A 24,745-nucleotide genomic window follows, 5' to 3' on the forward strand; every position below is an offset into this window, starting at 1 on the left:
CCCTCCCCCTTCTCGAGTCTTTTTCTTGGGGTGGCAGCACCAAGCTAACCCCAAGCCAAAGCACTCAGTCGGTGGCACCTTTCACCAACCACCCCTAAACAAAACACGATGATTAACACAGCCCCCGAATTCAATTAGACATTCAATATGCTAATGTGAGGTCTGAAACCCACCCCAGCAGAACAATAAAAATGGTATCAACCCACGTTTTCTTTGTGCAAGCAAGGAGAAGGAGAGGGAGAGACAGAAAATCATCTCTCCTCTTTCCTGAACTGCGGTGGGGAGGGGGAAATATTTTCTACAGGAAAAAGGGGTTGGTTTCAACTGAAGCAAACATATTATCTTTACATGTGTTATATTTAGAGAACAACTGGGTTTCTTTCATCTTTTTTCCCCTTCTTTCATGTCCAAGGAGCAACTGCAGTGACTCTGCTGCCAGCAACAGCATGTGTGCTGTCAATTCCTGTCCATTTCACCTCAGGTCACTAAATGACTTAAAAAAAAAGAAAAATGAAGGTCGAAGAAAGCAGGAGGGAGAATAAAAATTTCCAGTCCCCGTGACCACCCTTGTTTCACCTCTTCTGCCTTGACAACACACCTCTGTAAGTCATTCTATATGCCAGGGCCCTCATGCAAAGGCAATTTGTTATCCCAAAGCCTGCTCTCAGAGTGCAGTTCACCCCAGGCCATCTCAGCATTTTGTGCCACTAGTTTTTGAACACACCAGATGTAACCCTTACACACTATTGTCTTCGAAACAGAATCCTGTAATAAACAAAACAAGCAGTGACTGAGGGAAACAATTGAGAGAAAATCACCAATTCTTCAAGCCACTAAAGCAGTTTATTAGCTTTCCCTTGCAAATTGTGTTTTTCAGAGAGCCACAGCCTAAATCAACATCCACTTTGAAAAATAGAGTTACATATTTTAAACTCAAAAGCATTATCTTCTGGATAACTTAAACAATTTATTTTATTAGCTTTCTTGTCTCCTCTCTTATTGTGGCACACAGTTAAGGCCAAATGAGATGCATTTATCTTTTCTGATTAAATACTAAAGATTGATAGCTTAAGAGAAATTGACATATTTAAAAACAAAAGGGTGGTATTATTCATCCTGAGAATAAGATTTAATAAATTGAATTCACTCTATGCTGAAAAGCATTGGATACACAATATATCCAGTTAGCACTAAATCCTTGCAGATGGTGTCCAATGCACAAGAGTTAAAGAAGTTCAAATTATAAAATCACAGACACCAGTTTCATTTAAAACAAAGCATCTGTTAAAATCATAATTATATTTAAAGTACTATAAATCATGGGCAGACCAGCAGATTTACACTGGTTCATTCAGTTCTTCAAGTCACTTGCACAAATAGAAATTTCCAGTCATAGAGTAACTGAACAGTAACTGAACCACAATTCAATACATATTTTGCAAAAATTTTCAATACTACTGAAAATTTTGTAGAATTTCCAAAAGCAGTCTGAAATGAACAAAGCAGTCTAATTGGACTCCAAAATAAGATATCATGTCAGGAGCCAAGTCAGTCTAATATGGACACTTTTTGCATTTTATTGTTCATGTTTTTCAGTGATACACTTCAATTTATTGCTGAACAGCATTATGTTTTATATGTTGCAGATCAAAATTCATTAAATAAGTTCCTTTCCTCTCTTCTAATCAGTGCAGCTAAAAAGAAAAAAAAAGCCTCATTAATAAATATATTTGTAGTCTGTTGAAATTACAGCTAATAGAAGCTGCACAGAATGTTACACTAAGTCCATGAAAGAGACTGAGCAATGAGAAGGACCAGAAGAAAAGCATAACTGCAATTTGTTGCATGAGGCTTACGCCAGCAGAACAGCAAAAGCATGATTACTAATTCCCTCAGAGATGCTGGTAATTTTGACTTGTTGACAAAAAGTAATGATTTGGTTTTAGGTATAAGTAAATAAAGAATGGAAATACGGAATAAAAATGGATATATTGCATTCAGTACATCTCAATGCAACACTTTTTATGAAGCACTCCATCTATGATCTGTCCCTCTTGTAATGCAACTCTTCTGGTCTAACCAGAATCTATCTCACACTTAGAAGCTTCATTCCTTTTCAGTGTGATTTTCTTTGACTATGTGTCTAACATTTAGGGTTATCATATGAATATGCAAAAGGGCACCTATTATTCCTGTGGATCTTTCTTGTTATGCAGAAAGCTATAAAGGAGTGACAGGTACTATTAACACATGTTCTATTTTTATCTAGGGAAATTATTGAATTGAAAGTATCTAGCAAATATAGATGTAGGTTCATGCCCATTATTGGCAATTTTTGTACTCCTCTACTGAGTTACAGATGATTTAATCAACCTGGCAGCAGTCCCATGATAGAAGCAAAGGAATTCCCAAGAAGCATAGATTCACCATTGCAGATCTTGTGTCATCCTGCAGTTGAGGCAGGGAAAAAAAGCAGAAGAATCAGGGAAATAGGGGGAAAAATTCTAAATAGGATGTAATTTGAGCCTAAGGATTTATGGCTAATATGGCATATCCACCAAGAACACCCTCAGCTCCAATGCTTATCTGTAAGTGTGCCCTTCTCCAAGGAGTCTTGCAGCTAGTGGAATATGGGAGTGTCTTTTCAGTACCTTTTCAGAGTTTAAGGAGAGCTTCCTAGTTCTATGCAACAAAAACGATGGCCAAATCCTATACAGAAAATTATTTTAAAGGTGTATTATATGGAAGGAAAAAAAAGTGAGTTTTACTCACATAATGTATTACAAAATATTGCATAACTATGCTCAGTACTGAAAAAACCCGATATTACCATCTCAGATATCAAAACTGAAATGTTGTTTTAAGACAGGACCATCTTTCTAAAACAAAAATTTCACTGACGACACAATTGCTTATCTGACAATGACAATCAGGTCACATTTTATATTCTAGAAACTGTTTCCTTTGTTTTGTAGTATTTGCCTTGGTCTCATGGCATGGTTAATAACAACTTACTATTTTTTTATACAATTAATAATATACATATTTTACTAATTGCATTGGTTTGTTTACTTTAACTTCCTGATATATAAAAAATCAGTTTTGACTTTGTTATCAGACACACTCACTTAATAAAGGACTTCACCTCACACCATACACTATCTACTTTATTAGTGTATTTTGAAGCAAGATTTTTCAAATGAAAGATTTTAGCTTTTCTATGGAGATTCTGTGAGACAAAGTAGCTAACAACACGTAAGCAAACACTTTTCCCCAGACTAGCAACTAGTGATCCAAGTAGTTGCCTGGGTTTTGATAATCATAAACAAAGAGTTAACATCTTGCTATACATCTACAATAGTAGTCTACTCTAGTAATTTCTTTACTAATTGGTAACTGGCTAAATTAGGATAAGAAAGCTTTTTGTTGTATTACTTAGCAGCAAGAAGCTATTATTTAATTATTTAATTACAGCTTTGTAGAAAGTAAACTACACAGAATTTAAGAAATTATAATATTATTTCTGCTGAGATGATTTTAATTCTTCTTAATTCTTGTGTGTGTACATTTCTATAATTTTATTTTTCTGTTCAACTAGATGCTGTTTTTCCTTTGGGACAGAGTTTGGTATTCCAACTTCATTCTCAGTAAAGAATGATATATAATGATAAAAAGTACATGGAAAATGCAAATATCAGAATTTTTTAGCCAGCAAAAGGCAAGAAAAAAGCTTGTGGCCCTTATGAATAGCAGGTTATAAATATCACTGTGCCTGTTCAGATGTTCTAGCTGGCACATTAGTGAAGATGAAGTCCTTCCCACACCTGCTTGCTGCTTTACACCTGGATCTAAAATCCCAGAGAAGCCATAGAGAAGGCTCAGTTGCAGGAGTTGCCTTTCACTTGTGCATGTTCATACCTCTGAGACATGACCGAACTCCTAGCATGCACAATTTCTTCTGTGATCAGTCCTATTCCTACCAGCACTATATGGCAACATCTGGTTTATTGCCACAGTCTTTCCTAAAGTAAAAAAGTAATATAAAGAAAAAAGATTAAAAAATAAGACAAAGAATTCGTAGATATGAACACACTTTCCTTAATAATGTCACCCATAAAATGGCAATTTTAAAAAGTATTGTTTACCCTGAAATTGTTAATATGATTAATGTTAGGTCATTATGACTTAGGGCTTTCTTTCCCCTCACAGAACTAAAAAAAAAAAACAACCAAAAACCATGAAATTGTGGAAATGAAAAAAATAAAACTGAAAAAACCAACTGCCTTAAGATTACATGTCTAAAATACTGCAAAAGTCCCAAAAAGGATGTCTGAATTTCTCTGGTGTCAGAAAAACAAACTGGGAGATGAATATCTTGCAATTGGATTTCCAACCAGAATACTATAGGAAGTTCATTTTCCCAAAGACTAAGGCCACTTTTCTAATTCAGACATTGAATTGTTTAATTTTCCTCAAAGACATACTTGTGAACATCTTTTTTGTCAAAGAAAACAGAAATCTTTGAAAATTTAATTTTCTCACTGCTCTTTATATTAAAAGTAAATCCTATATAAATAATTGTTTTGTAAAACAAACATGCATCTGGGCTGAAAACCAAGTCTTATTTTAATATGATTTAAACTAGAGATATTAAACTGTAAAAAGTAGGATTTGTAACAGAGACACTGTAGTTATAAGCATATATTGTTAGATTAACTTTCTAATAATGTACAACTTAAAGAAAGCTCCATGGGAAGGATCAAAAATTGCCTTGGTTATCTGTTTAGCTGCAATAGATAAATGATTCATCAAAAGGAGAATTATGGAAGTGAGTATTAATGTTTGTGGTAATATCTTATTAATTCCTATATTTCCCTGTCCATACAGTTTAGGGTGTGATCTAGCACACAGTATGTTTGAAGTGTGCTGTAATCAATAGTTGCCCTTCTAATAGCATACTGCAAGTCTATCAATGCGTAAAATGAAAAGAAATTTTAAATAAATTAAATTACAAAACCAGGATGAAACAAATACTAGAAGTTTCCTGCCTCCTACTGCATAGTTCTTGATTAGTGGTCCTCCGTACTACTGCTACTACACAGATTTATCATTATTTGAGTTATGGGATTCATTCATGTGTTTGAACAATATCGGATAAACAACAGTCCTTCACTCTATTTCTGCGTCCTAATAAGCCCAGTGGATTGCATTTGAACAAGACCATTTCCTCCCCTTCTCAAAATTATAGAGAAAATCTCCTAAGAAGATGAGTATGAGTATTGGTGCATCAAAAATTTGGAAGGATACCAATCACTTTCCGTAGCTTTATCTCTGTCTGACTCTGCAGATGGTCTCAGAGAAAGTAGAATTGAAGTACTGTGTACACAATGGCCAAGGATGTTGGTGTCTATTTAGAATTTTTGAGAACTATGTCTCCTTTCCTCATGAACCCCCAGAATGACTGGTGCAGACAAGAGGCCCCACTTCCCTCCCAGGTTATCTTGAATCTTCCTATCTTGTCTAGGAAATCTTGTTGAGTTCTTAGAAACTATGTGAAGCAGAGTTCTAATCAAACTAAAACAGACTTATTGTGTCAAATTGACAAACCATACTATTTGTGAATCTGTGTTCATGAAAGTTCCTATTAAACTTCATGATCAGACTTAGTGTTTTACAAGTAAACCACATGATTTGTGAATCTGTGTTCATGGAAGTTCGTATTGACCTGGACCAGATTTATAGTGTTGAACTGGTAAACCACAAAATTGATAAATCTGCAATTGAGAATGATACCCACAGTACTGGTACATCTGAGATCTCATTGAATTCAATCAGACTTAGAGAACTGAATTGGTTATAATCAGAAATTAAGTCAAGCTGTACTGAACCCCTTTGATCTCTGAGGACTACGTGGAAAGTAAAAGGGTTTATTTTCCTCCCAGTTTCTACACTTTTAATGCAACACAGTCCTTACAAAATCAGTAAAATCTTTCATGTTCTTTTGTTTAGCCTACAGATATGTATATAGCTTTATGGTGAACCAAGGAAAAATTGTCATGTGGTGCTTTCCAGTTGATCAACCAAAAAAATCTTTCATACTGTACTATTATTCACATGGACTTCTAGCAAAAAGGAACCTTGTAAATTGCCTATGGCCAGAGGCTGGGAAAGGTTAGGGGCTCAGAAGTTTATCCTGGAAATTAAGAATGTCAAAACTTGGTATCTATTTTTAATGTTTCTTCCAAAAGACAAGCAATAAAGCATGGTATCGTTAGTTCAAGTTTCAAGGCCAGCATTACAAGCAGGGAGAGAAACAGGTGTGAAACACCTGAGGGAAAGATAAGAGATTTGGCTTCTGTTAGTGTTGCTGCCACAACATCCTATGCTATCCTACATTATATGGGCAGACGAAACCAAAACCATTACATGTCCAACCTCCTCAAAGAATGCTTTGGATCAGACTTCAGAGATACTGACCATAATGTAGGAAAAATGTTCAGACACATAATAAGAATGGCAGAAGCAAACATGTTAAGTGGTCAGACACTGTAATGATGCTCATTGCTGTCGTGATGCATGTGAGAGAGAGCTCTTCTTTGCTGCTAGATGTTTACACACTACCTTTCAAAATCTTAAGTTACGTTCACCTCGGACAGTGGAGAGTCTCCCTCTTATCTTGCAGCTCAATGGTTCTGAGAATATGTGAGTTCAATTTCATGCTGTTTCTGAGGGGTGTTGAAAGGATAAGGACTTGCAGAAACGACCTAACCCCAAACTACAGCATATTCGTATGTAAGTAAGTAGGTGTAAGAGTACTTTCACACCTTCTTGTTGAAGTAGAATTATGCATCGGGCCAGAAGGTAAAGCAAAGCAAGGACTTTGTAGCCATAGTGCAAGAAGACAGGGCTTGGCATCTTCATTCCAGTTCCTGCCACATTCAATGTTACTTACTCTGCAGATTAAGCATTCGAATTTCAGTATTCCATGTTCTCTGAAGATCCTCAGATTTCATATTTGTTCCTTCATATCTTAGCTGTATGACTAAGAACACTCATAGTTGTCAGCATCTCCTCCCCTGTATCTTGTGATACCACCTGCTGCTCTTACACAATCCTACTGCATATCCAACAACTGTTATCCATGGGTTCTTTGAAGAACATGCTGTGGGCTATGGCAATTGGAGATAAATTATTGCCCTAGTGTACAATTTTAAAGAAAGAAGACCTTTTTCTGTCTCCTTACACTTTGAAAACAAACTTAACTCAAGCCACATTGAGATAAAACAAACAACAAATCAAAAAATAGGACATAGTTACAAATGTTTGTAACAAAAAAAAAAAAGGGAAATAAAATAAAACTGACATTTGCTCTACTGACATGGAGATTATGTCTCCCCTTTTATCCAGCTGTTAGGCTGCAACATTTCTTAAAAATTCAGTTTACAAAGAGTTCTATCTTCTCTATATGTTAGGCCTCAGGTTATGTCCTTTTTCTTGTGTAAGACACTTGCTTTTTATAACCAATCCTTTTTTGTAAGTCCTTCCCGGAAGCCTAAACAGATCTAATCTGTTTTTCTTCAAATGCATTGATTTCTTTCTTATTTGGGAGATTATCTGATCACCCCTTTTAATTAAAATGAGTATTCTTTTTCTTAGAGATGTCTCTTTTTTAGATGAGATGTTATCTTTTGTACCTCACTGGCCAATTAACAGCTGCTTCAATAAGAGTAATCCTTATCTCCCTATTCTCTCTTTGGTGAGTCAGCATGCATCCTGGCTGAATCTGCACCAAATGTTTTACTGGTTATCAGGCTGCACATTAAAAACACATTTGATACAAATACCTCAGTAGGAAAAAGGCATATAGATTGCTCTTGGCTCTTGACTGAGATCAGACACATCATAATAAGCCAGTGACAAGGGGTTGTAAGGATTGATGCTTTACATTTTGGTTAGGTATTTTCTCTTCCGCAATAACCTTAATTACAGAATGTAAAACAGAGCAGTTCTTTCCCTTTCAGATAGTCAATATTTAGTTATAATAGGAAAGAATAAGATTACTGGTGAATAACAAGCCTCCTTACTCCAAAATGCCCTGCAGCCTAACGATTTCATTCTTATAGCATGGAAATTTCATTCTTGCAGCACAGAGATCCACTCCTCTCGAAATGGCCTTGAATCTTGCAATGATGAGACCCCCACCTTGAGTCTCTCCCATCTTGGGTGAGCTTTCTAACCATTGAACTACCAGACAAAAAGCTTACAGTACAGGGCTTCATACATGTGCTGTCCATGTTCTAAGCATCAGCCAATTCACTGTTAATAAAAGCCACAGTCAAGACTGACAGAGAGATAACGTCCTTAAGTACCATGATGAGAGTTGATGCTAAGGTTCTTCTGAGCATTTTAGAAAAAACAGCTTAATATAAACCACAAAATATCCTTTGGATTTAAGATTCTCCAGAGTTGTACAATGATTGGAGAGGAGGTCTGGCAAAGCACATTAAGGATTGAGTAGTGGGTATCTCTGTATCTCATACAATAACTCAAACAATTAAAATGGGGCAATGCAACAAATCTGAGTGAGCAGTTGAGATGCGCTGACTTTGTATATGCCCAGCTCTGAGGAAATTAAATGCAACACAGCTAAACACAAAGCTTTTTCAGAGATTCTATGATCTGGTTAAAAACTGAAAGTAAATAATCCAGATGTTGCTAAGCTGGTAGATGTAAGATGTATATTGAAAACTCTCTAATTCACAGACCTACCTTCTATATCACTATAAAGTAATGTTTCATTTTTGTCTTTACAATTTCAGTTTTAAGATGTGGGAAAATCACTGTCGTTAAACAAAGTCAAGTACAGATTTAGGAAATGGAGGTTCTCTTGTTAAAAGAAAAAGAAAATGCAAGAGACACCTCCTTAGTGAATTTTTTAGCCTCTTCTAAGTTAATCTTAGCACTGATGTTCTTGTCTTTTGGTCAGGTTTATTACCTTGGGACTTATTAATGTGTCTGCTTAGCTTCCAAACTCAAAGTACCCTCTTTGGACTCCAGCCACGTGAGGTACTGCTCATCTGAATCTTCCTGAGTGCTTGTATGTACAAACCAACTGCCCAGAAAGGTAAATTACAGCTAAGCAATGTTTTTAATAACTCTTCACACCTGTGTAATGGTAGTGTTGCCTAAAAAAAAGCCAGCTGATGATGATAATCTCTGGAGATAACACCCTAAGTGAGGTTTTGGCTAGGAGTGCATGAAAGAAGGATACGTGCATCACACTGCACAAAACATGAAAACAGATGCTCTGGAAAGAGTGACGGTCTGCACTGTGCCACGTCTGAACAGCAAGCTTTATGTACTTGGGATTGTGGCCACTCTATAGTAAAAGGGCACATGTTGCAGAGGAGGCCACTGTGGTCCTCAAGGCCCACAGGTGGATTCTGTGGACATGCTTCAAATTTAATCTGCACATGTACAATATGTTTGATACATTCACAATGCAACAGATAATTTGCATTTGTAATAACAATATATCTGGAAGTCTCAGAAAAATTTACTGCACTGAATACTACAGAATTTAAGTCCTCTTACTCGCCTGGTAAATCCATTTCAGCTAGTCACATGCCAGCTAGAATGTTTAGACAAATGTGACTGCTGGCATTAAAAACTGAATAAATTGTTTAAGAGATTGGACAAGTGCTTTTTTTTCGCAGTCTAAAAAAAGGGAAGAGAGGAGGTGTTGGGGAGTATGTGCCTTAAGTAGGTGCCAAGAAAGTGCCTGAACAAATGAGTAAAGATTACTAGCCTATCCACTTTCATCTCCTCAGAAATTTTTTGTTTGTGTGTGTCTTCCTGATGGGAAGTAGCACCAATACTCTACAGATACAAGAGTTGTAACAATGAGGTTATCTTCTATCCACTCACAAAACTGGTATAGGCTTCAGCCTTCAGATATAATAGAAAAGATATAATAGATATAATAGCCTTCAGATATAACTGAAAAAGTGTCCTACAATAATCAGTGTTAGTACACTAATGATTATGTAGCTTTCAACAGAAAGCCTTGAAACAGACAGTGTCATATTAAATCTCAACATAAGGCAGAGATCAGCTCTAGGACTGAAGGCCAAAACCAAAATCTGAAGGTAAATTTCTTCTACCTTAAAAATAAATACAACCAAATACAGTGCTATACCTCTTTCCTTCCATTTTCACACAGAGGTAGAGATGCTTGCAGCACTTTTGATATTTATCAAACTGTATCACTTAGGATATTGAAAATACATGTATCTAAAACATATACAATAAAATTATTCAGTTAATGTTGCAGCTTTTTGTTCTCATTGGCGTGAAAGGCATATCTCTTCAAGTCTGTCTGTCTGTGGTATGTCACATATGTGGCATGCTTTAGCTGGAAACTCCAAATCTGAAATGCCTCTCCCTTCAGTCAGACATAATATTGTAAAGAGAAACTGCTAGAGAGCCTTTTTACATTTTGAAGTAATTTACATTCTGTTATGTTCTCACACTACTTGATGTTTTAAAAGTGCAATAAAAAAGAATACAATTAATTTGGATTACACTACTTGATCTGAATTACACACAGACTACATAGTACATGAAACGTATTAGCTAGAATATATCTCCTAGAAATTACATAATGAGAGCAGTTGCAATTATTGTCTGTGCATGTAGTATTCAGGAAATGTCATGAATCCACCTCATCTCTGTGCATGTTGTATATTGATTGGACCTGTCAACTTCAATGGAATATCCTCAGTATAACTCACATTAGAACCTGGCACTATATTTTGATCTCTCAGACAGCTAAATGATATCGAAAATTACATATAAGCAAACATCTTTCTATTGACTATGCATTGGAGAAAACTCATGCGTATATTTTAATCCAAAGATGCTGGAGCATGTCAAGTGCATGATGTGTTCTTCAGTTATATTCATTTTCAGCAGGGGTTTGGAAATAGCAAAAAAAATGACTACGCCACTCTAAAAAAGTCTGTGGTGTGCCCACATTTTGAATGCAGTATGCAGTTCTGATCTCTTCCTAACTCTAACAGATCTAGTGGAACTAGAGGGATCTCTGGAGAACATGGGACAGCTTCTATAAGGTAAGTCCCTCCAGTCTGGGTAGGAGGTGGTTGAGGGAGCTCTGATAATATTTGTAAGAGTGCCATGGTAAAAGTGAACCAGAAAATACTGTTATTCCTTGTAATACATGATCTAAAGGCATTAAATGAAGTTATTAGGTTGTGTATTTAAAACAAACAATAGGAGGCAATTTTTTTTTCTCACAGGGCATAGTTAAATGATGGAGGCTGTCACCACAGGAGCTTATAAATGGCAGAAGATTATGTGGACTGAAAGAGCAATTAGATAAACTCACAAACAAAAAAAATCTTATAAGGCTACAGCACACAAAGATAAAAAACCTGACTGTACATCCCAAATGTGTCGGAATTTAGGATGCATACCAGGGGAATAGCTACTAAATAAGTACCTTGCTATTAAGTACTCTTCTAGACATTTGTTACCTTGCTATTAAGTACTCTTCTAGGCTCTGTAGCAGGCAGGATGCTGGGGCCAGACTAATCTTTTGCCTGCTCAGCCCAGCTTATGCTTAAATTATTATTCCTGATTTAAATGATTTGCTTTCAAATGAATTGTATTTCAGTTTGCTGCTCGTTTCACATTGCATGTATGTAGTTGAGGGGAGCATATCCACTGCTGGCACAAAAGGCAGTGGTGCTCTCTGGCACAGTGTAAAATGGGGTTTCCCAAACCAGGGCAATATCAGGGAAGCTAAGAGAGCTGACAGAAGCCTGCAGCTTGTGTGGTAGTGGCTGACAAGACCTGGGCAGGGCCAGAAGCAACAGTGAACAAGCCCCCCAATAAAAAAAGAATCCCTCAGGGAGCACTACCAGTCAGGGCATGGCACGGCAATTGGTGCAGGGTATGCAGGAAGAGCACAAAAACCCTGCAAGCTCAACCAGGAAGCAGTGGCATCCACCTGGCAGAAAGCTACAGCCTCTCTAAGCTCTGCACCCAGCATGACTGATGCAGCTGCCCACAGTGCTCCAGGGAACATGCTGACACTCAGAAGTCAGCTGCAGGGTGTGCTCTGCAGAAGGGAGGAGTGAGCACACCCTGGGGAGGGGCACCCAGGTAGAGGAACTCCTTTGGTTACTTTCATGCTCCTTTGACAGAGCATGAAAGAGAGAGAGACACCACTGGAATTTCACTCTGCTTTCCCTGTGACAGGCCTGACAGGCAGAGAGAATGCACAATATGGAGGATTCCCTGTCCACTTTTGCCCTGGCAGAACACACTTAATGTCTGGAACAGCAGGCACATTTTCTCTGACTTTTCAGGTGCCCTGGCCTAATAGTGTGAGGCTCTGTAAGTAGACCTGAACAACAGCAAGGACAATGGTTCATCTAGCTTGGAAGTGTCACTGAAGTCCTGAAAGGAAAAGGAGTCCAGGAAGACCAGACATTCCTCAAGAAGGAAATCTTAAAGATGAAGGAGCAGGCCATTACCACATGCCAAAAGACAAACTGGAGGAAAAGACTGCTCTGTTTGAACAGAGAGCTTTGGCTGGAACTCAGGGTAAAAGGAGTATATTGCCTTTGAAAGAAGGGGCGGGCAACACAGGAAGACTACAAGGATGCCAGAAGGTTATATAAGGAGAAAATTAGAAGGGGCAAGGCCCAGGTAGAACTTAATCTGGCTAATGTTGTAAAAGACAACCAAAAAACACATCAGCAACAGACAGAATCTACTAAAGGGAACTGAGGGAGCACTGAAAGTGTTCACTAATATATTTATCACCAATATATTTATCACCAATTTATACCAATATTTTATCACCAATTATTTACCAGCACTCCTGGCTAACCAGGGCAGAGTCAACTGACTGGAAGCTGGCAAATGTGACTTCCAGCTACAAGGTGGACCAGAAGGAGGGTACAGAGATCCACAGGCCTGTTAGCCTGGCCTTGATGCTGGGAAAGGTCATGGAGCTGATCATCCTGAGGGCCATCACACAGCAGGTACAGGGCAACCAGGGGATGAGGCCCAGCCATCATGGGTTTAGAAAAGTCAGGTCCTGCCTAGCCAACCTGTGACTTGCCTAGTGGATAAGGGAAAGGCTACAGATGTAGTTTTCCCAGACATTAGTAAAGCCTTTGGCAATGTCTCCCACAGGATTGTCTTCAAGAAATTAACTACTTATGGCTTGGATGTATGGACTGCTCATTACATAAAAACTGAATGGGTGGGCCCAGAGAGTGGTGGTCAATGGAGTCAAATCCTGTTTGCAGATGGTCACTAGTGGAGTTTCTCAGTTCTCAGTATTGGGGCTGATCCTATTTAAGTCTTTATCAATGTTCTGGATGAGGGAATTGAACTCAATTAGTTCACAGATGACACTAATTTGGGTGGGAGTGTTGATCTGCTGGAGGGTGGGAAGGCTGTACAGAGAGATCTTGACAGACTGAATCGATGGGCTGAGAATGACAGCATGAGGTTCAACAAGGCAAAGTTCCAAGTCCTGCACTTCAGTTACAACAAAGCAGTGCTACAAGCTTGGGGTAGAGTGTCTGGAAAGCTGCTTAGCAGAAAGGGATCTGGGGCTGCTGCTTGACAGCAGCTGAACATGAGCCAGAAGAGTGTCTAGATGGCCAAGAAGGCCAATGGCATCCTGGCCTATATGAGCAATTGTGTGGCCAGCAGGGCCAGAGAAGTGATTGTCCCTCTGTGCTTGGCACTAGTGAGGCTCACATCAAGTCCTGCCTTCAGTTCTGGGCCCCTCAGAACTGAATGACAATGTACCAGAAGGACATTGAGGTGATGGAGTGAGTCCAGAGAAGGGCAACAAGGCTGGTGAAGAGTCTGGAGCCCAAGTGTTGTGAGGAGTGGTTGAGGAAGCTGCAGTTGTTTAGCCTGGAAAAAGAAGCTGGTCTCTACAACCCCCCGAAAGAGGATGTAGTAAAGCAGGAGTCAGTTTCTTTTTCCCAGTAACAAGTGACAGGACAAGAGGAAATGGTGTGAAGTTGCACCAGGGGAGGTTCAGATTTGACATTAGGAAAGATTAGGCTAGTCAAACAATGCAATAGGATGCCCAATGAAGTGATGGACTCACCCTTCCTGGAGTTACTTAAAAGACTTGTAGACGTGGCATTGAGGGACATGGTATAGTGGTGGACTTGGCAGTGATGGCTTGATAATTGAACCTGATGATTTTAGAGGTCTTTTCCAACCTTACTAATTCTATGATTCTATAGGCATATTAAACCCAAAACATAGTGCTGAGACAGCAGTATCTTAGCTACATCTCAACATAAAGTGAGGTGCTACGACATCCTAAACTTACAAATTTAATTTCTTGGCACCACATAAGTGGACACTGAACAGAATTTAATCTTTATTGCTTTGAATTAATGTTTTATCTCATATGAGAGAGAATATCTTATGTACTTAAATTTATAGTGTAGACTTGGGATTTTACAAGTACATTCACATCCTGAAATGTATTATTCTATTAAGATATGTATTTGTGTGTGTGTATATATATATATATATATACGCAGATAAATATCTTAATAGAATTATTAAGAATTACTTAAGAATATAAGAATTAATTAACAGATGCTCCTGTAGGGATATTTGTTATTGTATCTTGTCTGATTTCAGTATATTTCATAAGGTCTACTTTAGATTTACACTATCGATGGCTTCACGCTTTTTATTCTGTGCACGAGCTTAACTGTTAAGAACTTACAAAAATATTTGCTACTTTTCTTCACAGCATTGCCTTTTTCTCTATAAAATTATACCTCCTGACCCTTAGAATGGTCAAGTTTTAATCCCAAGCCAGTAGCATCTACTCTGTATTTAAAAATGTCACTGCTTTTAAGTCCAATACCTACTAGTCCTGCAGGGCTAGAGGCAATAACTTGTAAAGGGAAAAATCCTCAGCTTTGCAATTGGACTCACAGACCTTGCTTCTAACCCTTCAGTCCTGTCAGCTATCAAACTTTGAAGTCATGACATTTTAAAGAAAATGTACAGAGGAGTTCTTTTATAGGAACAGAAAACCACTTTTAACTTACCTCAGAAAATTTTTATTGCTCTTTCTTGCCCTATGCTTTCGATGAGTAAAATATCTAGTTTTACAGCGGGTGCGTATGAAAATAGCACTAGAAAATGCTTTAAAGAGTAACTCATTCTAAAGGTTATATGCTAGAAACAAATATGCAAACATGCTAGCACTTCTGGAAAAATAGAGGAATGAAACACTCACTCAAGGTCAGAAATACAGAAACAATGACCTCAGCTATAACTTTTCTTGTGTTTTAATGTCTAATATCTTTTTATCTCTCAGGCCATCTAATGTTATAACTAATTAAAATGATTGCAACATTAGTTGAATTAAACCATCCTTCATTTTCAATGGTATCTTAATTAATCCTAATACGTAGTACAATGCAAACTGTAATTTCCTGTAGATTTCTGTGGAAGAATTATAAGAATACTAGTACTATTACTTTGATGAGATTTAAAAAAAATTCTTCAGAAAAATATTAATTCAATCACTTTAAAATGTCAAATATTTGACAGTTCCATTTTTCTATGTTTCACAAATTTCCAGTTTTTAAATCAGTTGACTATAAAAAAATCAAAATGAATGGATTTTAAACAGAATTAATTCCACTTTAACTGAAATCATTGTCTTCAAAGTCTTTGCTGTTTTTCATTTCATTAATTTTAACTCTGGAATAACTTTCTGTGAGTAAAATTCCGATTTTTAGTATAGGAAATCAAATTCAAAAATGCCGTAATCCATTACTTCTCTGAGACCATAGATCAGCATAAAATTTAAATATGTCTATAACTTCATATGCCAGTGATTTCAGCAGATTTCCTCATATAGTCAAAGGTATTAATATGCTCAAGTTCCATGTGAAATCACAGGTATTTCCATCTTAGAATCACAAAACATCAATGAATTAAATTTCAAAAGTAAGGATCAGTGGTCACATATTCTAGACAGCAAGATACTATGCTGCTGTACTTGATAATCAGAGCAGATAATTCTTGAACTTTAATCCTGATGACCTTTAAAAAAAATGTAAATTCAAATAAATGACCTTTATAGTATTACTATAATTTCTATTAATAATATAAATTATGTTTCATGATTAAACCCAGAGTGGAGCAAATACTGTAAACACATTTATGTTACTTTAATAGCTTTTTGCAACAATTTGCAGAATTAGCAATCAATTCCAACTTGATTGCAAATAATAATGAAAATCATTGAAACACGCCTCTCTATCAAAACATGCTTTAAAGGCCCCTCTGTACATGTAATGCAATTCTTCTACCTCATCAGCCCCTCCTCACCAATTTCTAAAAGAAAAATGACTGATAATACATTCCAACCTTGTCATTTCCATGATATAGAATTATTTGTCTTGATGTTTCTCAAATGCTTCAGTTCCTAAGTCACTTGAAGTCCAGAGTACCTATACAAGATTGTTAGTACGACTTGTGCTGAACATCCAGGAAAAGACACCCCACCTTATTTATTTATTGGCAATATCAATAGGCAATTAATATTTTCTAGTAGTTGCAAAAAATGTTTCTTTGTTAATCAAAGTTCATGTTAACATTGTCTCATTTAATTGTCAGTCATTACTGTTCAATGTCATCGGGAAATGTACATTTACTGGGAGAAATGCTGGTACAAGTCCTAGCAGAAGTCAGTAGATGGGAAGAGAGACCATGCTGCTCTACTTTCTACCTGGATACTGTAGTTTTTCCATGAGTGAATCATGTGAAACTCATGTAAAGTTTCACTGCTGACATGAAATGGTTTGAGTAGAGACAGTTCCATGGAAGTACCTATTAAAAAAATGAATGCTTACATCTGAGGAAAAAGTATTATTGATGCAGCTGCCCTTGTGCTACTCATAGTGTTAAGTGAGAACTGTGGCAGGAAAGGGAGGCCTTATTGACAGAGTACAGCTAGGGATACAAGGAGGGCAATGCAACTCAAGAAAGACCATGGCCTGGAGCAGCTCTGAGGAAAAGAAACACTGCACTACTTGTGACGGGTGTCAGGAAGAAGCAGAGCTTGTTGCATAATGCCTCTGTGCATATTCTGTCCAAGAAATTCTCTTACGTCTGTACATAGCAGATGGCACTTTAATTAAAAGTTCTGTAAACTTTCCTAAAACATCTTTGTGATTTCTGTGTTCAGCATGTTTATGTACCTCCCCCAGCAAATTAACACGTTTTCAAATATCTTATCCTCATTTAACAGTGATGTATGTGAACTGCTTCATGATGAAGGACCAATCCAGCACTACCTGCATGATGTTAATATAAGTTTTGCTCAAGCCTGTAGTAAATGTGGTGTATATGAAAGGTGATTGCAAAAGTGAAGAATGGGATAAGAACATGAGGGAAAATGGTCTTGGATATGAGGAATAAATATTTAAGAGTTTTTGACAAATGAATACCAATTAAATTATTGGTTAATATTAATTTATGTTTGTAATAGCATTAGAAGTTAATTAGAAAAAATAGAAAAATTATATGAATGAATGTTCCATCAAATCATGGAAAACAGGTGTTTGTGAGAACAGTATTTTTCTCAAAACACTTAATTTCTGATTTAAAAATCAATTGATGTAGTCTTTTAATCAACTTTGTAAAAATTACTTTAGACAAAAATGTAAAGACTAAAAAACAAGCTGCAACATTAGATTTCATGAATGCTTCAAAAATAGTCTGCCATTAAATCTTATTTTTCTCTTGAAATTAAATTGCTTACATAGTATTTTTCTTCCTTTGAATTGAGAAGGGAAACCTAGATATACAGGAAACATCACTGTTCATATAACTGAGATTCTAAGCATTCACAGAGCTGTCTATGCAATGTTATACATGTGGATAGTCCTATCTTTACATATTTAAATCCATGAATAATCTGGTTCTAATGCTACCATGTATACAATGAAATGGTGCTTTTGAAATCTGAAATGCAAACGGCAGCAGCAACCTGTTTGTTTGCTAATTCTGTGTATTGTTTCACAGAATTTATATAAGAATTTATGTGAGTATGTCCTAGTGTAGTCAGCACACAGTCTGTTTCTTTGTCTGTACTCATGTTCAGAGATTTCCTGTGAAATTGCTGCCAGAACCTGAAAAGGTCACATTAAGGTTTTGTGAAGGTCTTTCTGGATCTGTTGCTTCTGTGTCTGTGAGGCAACTTATCGAACATAGCCATAAATGCATGTAATGTAAGCACTGCTTTCTGTGACAAGTCATCATATTAATGAAAGGAAGAGGCCTCCAACTATTGTGTGACTCCAACATGTTTTCTTTTACCTTTGGGTCCTTTCACAAATTCACACCATGCCTTATACACAGAGAGCTAGAATAATCATTTTAACTGTTTGTTTTTTCTTTTGGGTAAATGAAAGGAGGTTGCTTCATGAAAGAAAAGACAGTATATAAAAATACCAAAGCTTTATTTTGGAAAAGCAAATTCTTCACTAACTCCCAAGGGAATTGTGTGGAAAGCTCATGCACACACAAACAGAATGTGTATATATTTATGACTCAAGCTATGAAGTTACAGCAACATACTGTATTTCATTTTGTATTCACTATCAACCACAATTGCTTCTCTTTCCAGATAATCTTTCATCTCTGCAGTTCCTCTTTGGAATCTCATTAGATTAACAGGTCACTAAAATATTGTTTGCCAATTTTCTTTAGCTTATGAGTCAACTCTGCAACATATGAAAGCCACATCATTTTTGCATTCATTTCCTGTAACACATTTTAAAAACTTAGAGCTAAGAAAAGATCTATTTCTTCCCACCTTCTCTTCTGTGTCACAAGGTAGTAGGTATTTTAATTCAAGACTAACATGAAAAATAGCTAATTACACAGATTTCAAACTCATCTGACTGAAAGATGTGCAAAATCCAACAGATAGGAATATGCAAAATATCTGGAGGATATGCAGAAGAAATTAACTCTTGAAAGACAAGCAACAGCAGTATGAACTGGATTACTGGAATCTTATGATGCCCAAGTAGACCTACATCTATAGCTGGCATTTGGCTATATATTGTTGACAAAATTTGTGATCTGATGTTTGATCTTACTATCTTCTATTCTGCTTAGTGTCCCAAGAAATGTGAGACATGAAATATTCCCCTTCCTTTGAACGTCCAATGAAAGTAGAAACATATATATGTATAGAGAATATTTTGATAGTTTAATCCTCTACTGAAACCAAGCATCAGGGCAATGTTCAAGAAACGGTGCTTGATGAAAAGGCTAAAAAATTGGAGAGAGCACAGAAGAGAGCAACAAAGACAATAAAAGATCCAGAAAACATGACTATGAGAAAAACTGTAACAACTGGGATATTCAATTGAGAAAAAAGAAAACCTGAGAGGAAACATGACAACAGTTTTCTCATGTATAAGAGGTTGCCAGGAAGAGAAAGTACTTTCCTGCTCTTTTCTGCCAGAGACTGGAAAAAGGTGCTCAGACTGAAGTAGGAGTTCCTAAGGAAAACTTCTTAGCTGTAGACACAACGAAGCCTTGATCATACTGTCTTGGGGAGCTGTGGAATTGACATCATCTCAAGTTTTGAAGCCTACAAGACATTCAACTGGGAATGGGTCAGAGGCAAAGGTAAATGATTTCTTGAGCAACTGCCTTCAATATGTGCTACGAGCCAGTGATTTCTTCTAAAGGGAGCTGCAGTCCTGAAAGTGCTGAAGTGCCTTCCACTACCAATGACTGTAATAGGACTGTGCTGTAGTGGGTACATTTGAGCATAAATTTGGGAACTGGACAAGGTAAAACTTGGCAGTCTATCCTCATGGCTTAGAAAGCTGCAAGACTTCTTTTTTTAATTGTTGTATGCTTGTCTCAGAATTTGCACAGATGTGACCTATTAGATTTCAGAACTGAGCTGAGCTGTTTTACAAATGCAAATGTAAGATCCAAAACCAGCTGAAGTAAGCAGAAGAGTTTCAGCTGGCTTTGATGGCTTTGGAGCAGATTTGTGTGTGTTCAAGGTCATATACGGGCTTCTGTGTGTGTGTGTGCTGGGGAGAGGAGGAAGGAAACATTTCTACAGCCACTTGCCCTGACTTTGAAGTGTTGGCTTTGTGTAATTGACTCAGGGGTGTATTTAAACTGCTTCATTTAGGAATTGAAATTACTGTGGTATTCTGGCTCAGAACAGAAAAAGTGAAATACCCTAATCTCTGGGGTGGACAGGCTCCCCATTTGCCAGTTAAGAGACTTAATCTCTGTGCTTATATGAAACACTTATTATAATCTGAATACATACTTTACAATCAAATTGAACGTGTTTTTAAGCATTGGGCTTATCTTAAGTGTGTGAATGCTGCTTCAACAGGAATATAATATGGAACATAAACCTGAGTATCATGACTCACAAAAAAGGGAGGTAAAGTTTAAACATTTAAAAGGTCATATTTCATTTTTAGATGATGCAGAAACTATTTTATACGTTCTTAACAATCAATTGGAAACAGTTGAATTTTTTACTAATTTGTGAAGCTAATTAGTTGGCACACTGAGAAATCCAAGCTATAAAGCACAATGATAATAAGAAGTATTTTTTCAGGTTTTATTGTTCTATACAGGAACAAAATAATATTGCAGAAAATTGATTTTCTGTGGAAAAGTTCCCTTGTTAAGCATTGTATTCATCATATTGAAAAACAATGAGATTTGTAAAACGGACTAATATCAAACAGTATTACAAAGTTCTTTCTGCCAAAAAGAGAAACTCAGTCTGTGAAACTGAATCATGAAGTAGGTCAGTGACCAAAAGCCTAATTTTCTTAGACAATGACCTCCTGTGAGGTACAATGTTCTCTGTGAAGTTATTTAGAGTTGACAAGACATATCACGTCCGGGAAGGTAGATAAGGCTCTATATTGCACATTTTATAATTCTAAAAAAATTTTTTTTTCAATTAGTGACCTCTGCAAGCAATTCCTGTTGAGTTCAATAGAAACTTTGTGGACCAAAGAAGATATATGCTAATATTGTAGTATATTACATATAAACAATTAAAAAATCAAAGCTAAAGTGACTGGCAATTAGAAAGGGCACTTTTATAAAAGCTTTATTTTCTTAACAGGTGTCAGAGCCCTAATTTTGCCAACAGGCTTTGATTATTCTGCTGAATTTATAACTGTGTTTTTCTACAAACCTCCTCTGTGACCTTTTTCCTCCCAACACTTTCCAGAGGCTTGGCTTCCTGTGCTCAAGGTCACTTCTGTTCTGCCAGAACTGCATGTCTTTTTGACTGCTGCGAAAACACCTCTGCCATAAGACAGAAGGTGTGAAAAGCAGGACCTCCCAGGACACACTTCACCTGTTGTCCCAGGGGCTGCGCTGAAACCCAGGCCCCTGCTCATGGTTCATGTCTGTGCTGTGCTGTTGTTATGATGTTCTTGGCCTTGCACCATGCCAATCCTGACCTTGCCTTGCTGACTTGACTTCCCAGCTTGTTCTCAGACCTCTCACATCACTGCAAGCTGTCTGGTGATCAGTGGGCTATGGCTGAACCTGCACCTCTCATCAGTGGTTTTGCTGTCAGCTCCACCTTCCATCAGGACCCACTCCTGATGTTCTCTGAGGTCAACATGCTGTACCATAATCCAAGTACATGTAGACAAGGGACATGTATTATAGGAATAAGAATTTTTTCTCATTTTTTGTCTTAATCCATTGAGGGCAATCACCTTTCTGAAGAGGCTGGGATCCTTATTAACCAGCTTTAGGAAAAACGGTATTATCCAGCACAATGAGCAATGTTATGCAAATTAATACAATACACTGAACAGGGAAGGACCTTGAGATGTCTTTTCCTATGGTATTGCAAGAATGGATTACAAATGTCCATTAATTAATTACACTAATCACAGCTTTTTTTTTTTTTTCCTATATCACAGGAAACATTCGAGTTCTGTTTGATTCTTCCATACTTTCTTTGAAATCTTGGCCAGGCAGCAGGATAGGGTGCTGTTATCCAAGGCTATTTAACAAAAAAAAATCCTTACAGGTTTAGATGCTAACAGCACTATGATAATTTCCCAATGCATCTTATCCTGTAAACTGACCCTAGCATAATTGAAAAAGTTTTATTTGTACTGGTAAGGTTTATTTTTCTTCATTTAAGAAGAATTTTCTCTATCATTCATATTCTACATATCTATCCTGAACTCTGGTTTAAGGCAGGTCCATAAACACAGAGCTCTATCATGATCCTATATACAATGAATACCACAGATAGCTTCAGCATTAATAGAAAAGAAGTACTTTCTTAATGGAGGTGAGATGAACATTGGAAAATTTCTCTTTTCTCCCTTCTAAAACATGGTGGAATGCAGTGTGTAGATACTAGACATCTCTGACTTAGCCATTTGAGAATGATTGGAGAATGCCTAGCAACCTCAGTTTGCTGTGACAGACCTAAGGCTTTCAGGTTTGGATGGGCCCTGGATGATCCAGGACTACTGGCTAGGCACTGTGTATTTATTTTGTGCTGATGTCCTCAGCACAGGGGGAAAATCAGGCACAGAAAGTCATAATTTTGTTGTGTGTGAGGGATGTGCCCTGAAATATTTGCACTGGCATTAGTACACGGGAAAAAAAAAGTTTAAAAACATCTATGTGTATTATGAAGGGGAGAGAAATTTCTCATATTTTTGCTCTGTGAGGGGACTGAGTTACCTGTATCTCACCCTCCAGGATGGTGAGCCTTGCAGCACCAGGCTGCAAGCAGAGCTCCAGGCACATTTTAGGCTGAAATGAACCACAAACAGAACACAAGAATTATGGAACCAGTAACTAAAGTAGATTACGACTGTCTGTAGAAACGCAGGTATGTCCCATTCTTGAAATGTGAAACAGTCTTGGACTGTGGCCTGCTTTCAGGGCTATGTCAGAATTGTGGATACAGAAGATACCCAGGATGTAAACATGATGCAAACATGCCCAGAATCCAGAATTTTCCCTTCATTATGTTTTCTTGGAAATCAATTTGGCTACAGAAACAGAATTTATGTAATTTCATCCCTCTACTCCTATTAAGCTATTTTTTTCCAGAATTATTCAACTTCAACAACAGTAAATGTGATTGTGGTTGAAACTTTTCTTTGAGAAGGAAGCTCCAGGCATTCAGAACGAAAATGAGGATAGAATTATAGCTTCAAAAGCAAATACTCTTAAAGGCCATCACAGAGTTCATCATATAAAAGGCCATCATAAAAATCCATAATATAATAGATGAGTGCCTCATTGATCCTCCTTGATGAAAGCACCTAGACAATTGTCCATAAACATGTAATGTCATCTACAACTGTAAAGTATTGAATTAAGCTTCATTGAGATGTCTGATTCTCCATGTCTATTTCTACTTATGTACCCAATACTGAGAAGAAAAATATTCCAGGTACCCTTCTTCAGTATTCCATACTGTCTGATGTAGTCATCTCTCTGACCCTGCACTGCCTATTACCAATCACATTATGAGATGACAGTTTTCCCCCTTCTCTGTTGATTCGGGTTTGGTCCTGGCTTTTTGTTTTGTTTCCTCCTGTTGTTTTTGGGTTTGGTGTAGGAATTTTTTGAGTGGTTTTTTTTTGCTTGTTTGTTTGACAAATCAATTTCAATTTCTCTAACTTTTGCCTAAATTCTCATGCATGTGGCACTTGTTCTGGTTTTGCTTAATTGGACCAAAGCTGGTGAAGAATATTTCAAGTCTGCCTTGAAGTTCCTCCTAGCAGATAAAAAATGAAAAATGGTCTGCTGACAAACTGTGCCAAGGGTTTTCCTTTTCTTTCCTTTCTCTGTAAGTTTACTGCAATATTTGATATTACACACTGTGAAATTTTGTTTTCTACTCCTGAAACATGTCTGGTAATTACTTGTATCACACTTGAATGCTTCTAATGGATTTAACACCCTACACACAACTTTTAATCATCCATGTGGAGTCAGACTTGAGGCATTCCCAGGGTTCAATAATCAGCCCTTTGTTATCTATTATCAATGTGTAACCACTGGATATTTATCAGGCATTATACTAATTATAGCATGGTAAAATACTTTCACTTTTGTACATACACTAACATGGATTGATTGATTCCTCTGCTACTGTTGTAAAACTTGAAGGTAACCTGGGAGTGCTTTCCCAACACCTGTGACAAATTGCTTTGATTTTCTTAGTAATAAAGTAACTTGCTCTCAGATGCTCTCCATTTTTCTGGCTAGGATTTGGTACTTTTTTTTTTCAAAATAGCAGGTGATCATGTCCTAATTACTCTTCATGATTTCCCTTATACCTTGTACTCAAGCTGATAGTTAAACTAAACAGTGTTTCAAACCTAAGGAAATATTCACTGTCAAACCTTCTCAGAGAAACAGTTATCAATCTGGTAGATCAAAAATCATGAGTCCAGCAGGACTAGGGAGTAACTGTCCTTATTGTTCTCTACAACTGCCTGAAAGGACTTTCTTTGTTCCTCTTCTCTTTTCTGGAGAGTCTAGCTTCAGTTAGTAACCACATCACTCACTTTGTCTGCTGGCTTTAACCCAAAGTCTTGCAGTTAAGGATCACACTATAGCTGTGGATTTGACCCAG

General features: G+C 37.1%; 1 protein-coding gene and 1 long non-coding RNA gene across 7 annotated transcripts in view; one reads left to right on the forward strand and one right to left on the reverse strand.

Annotated features, from left to right (window-relative positions):
* ADGRB3 (adhesion G protein-coupled receptor B3) overlaps positions 1-24,745 on the reverse strand; it is a 446,706-nt gene that overhangs the window by 97,663 nt on the left and 324,298 nt on the right. The gene's annotated exons all lie outside the window — the stretch shown is intronic.
* LOC136555002 (uncharacterized) lies at positions 418-11,132 on the forward strand. Its single transcript, XR_010783410.1, has 3 exons — positions 418-602; positions 8,987-9,124; positions 11,082-11,132. It is a non-coding gene; the product is annotated as an uncharacterized lncRNA (long non-coding RNA).

This window comes from Molothrus aeneus, chromosome 3 (genome assembly GCF_037042795.1).
Source record: "Molothrus aeneus isolate 106 chromosome 3, BPBGC_Maene_1.0, whole genome shotgun sequence".
In the NCBI taxonomy this organism is placed as follows: Eukaryota; Metazoa; Chordata; class Aves; order Passeriformes; family Icteridae; genus Molothrus; species Molothrus aeneus.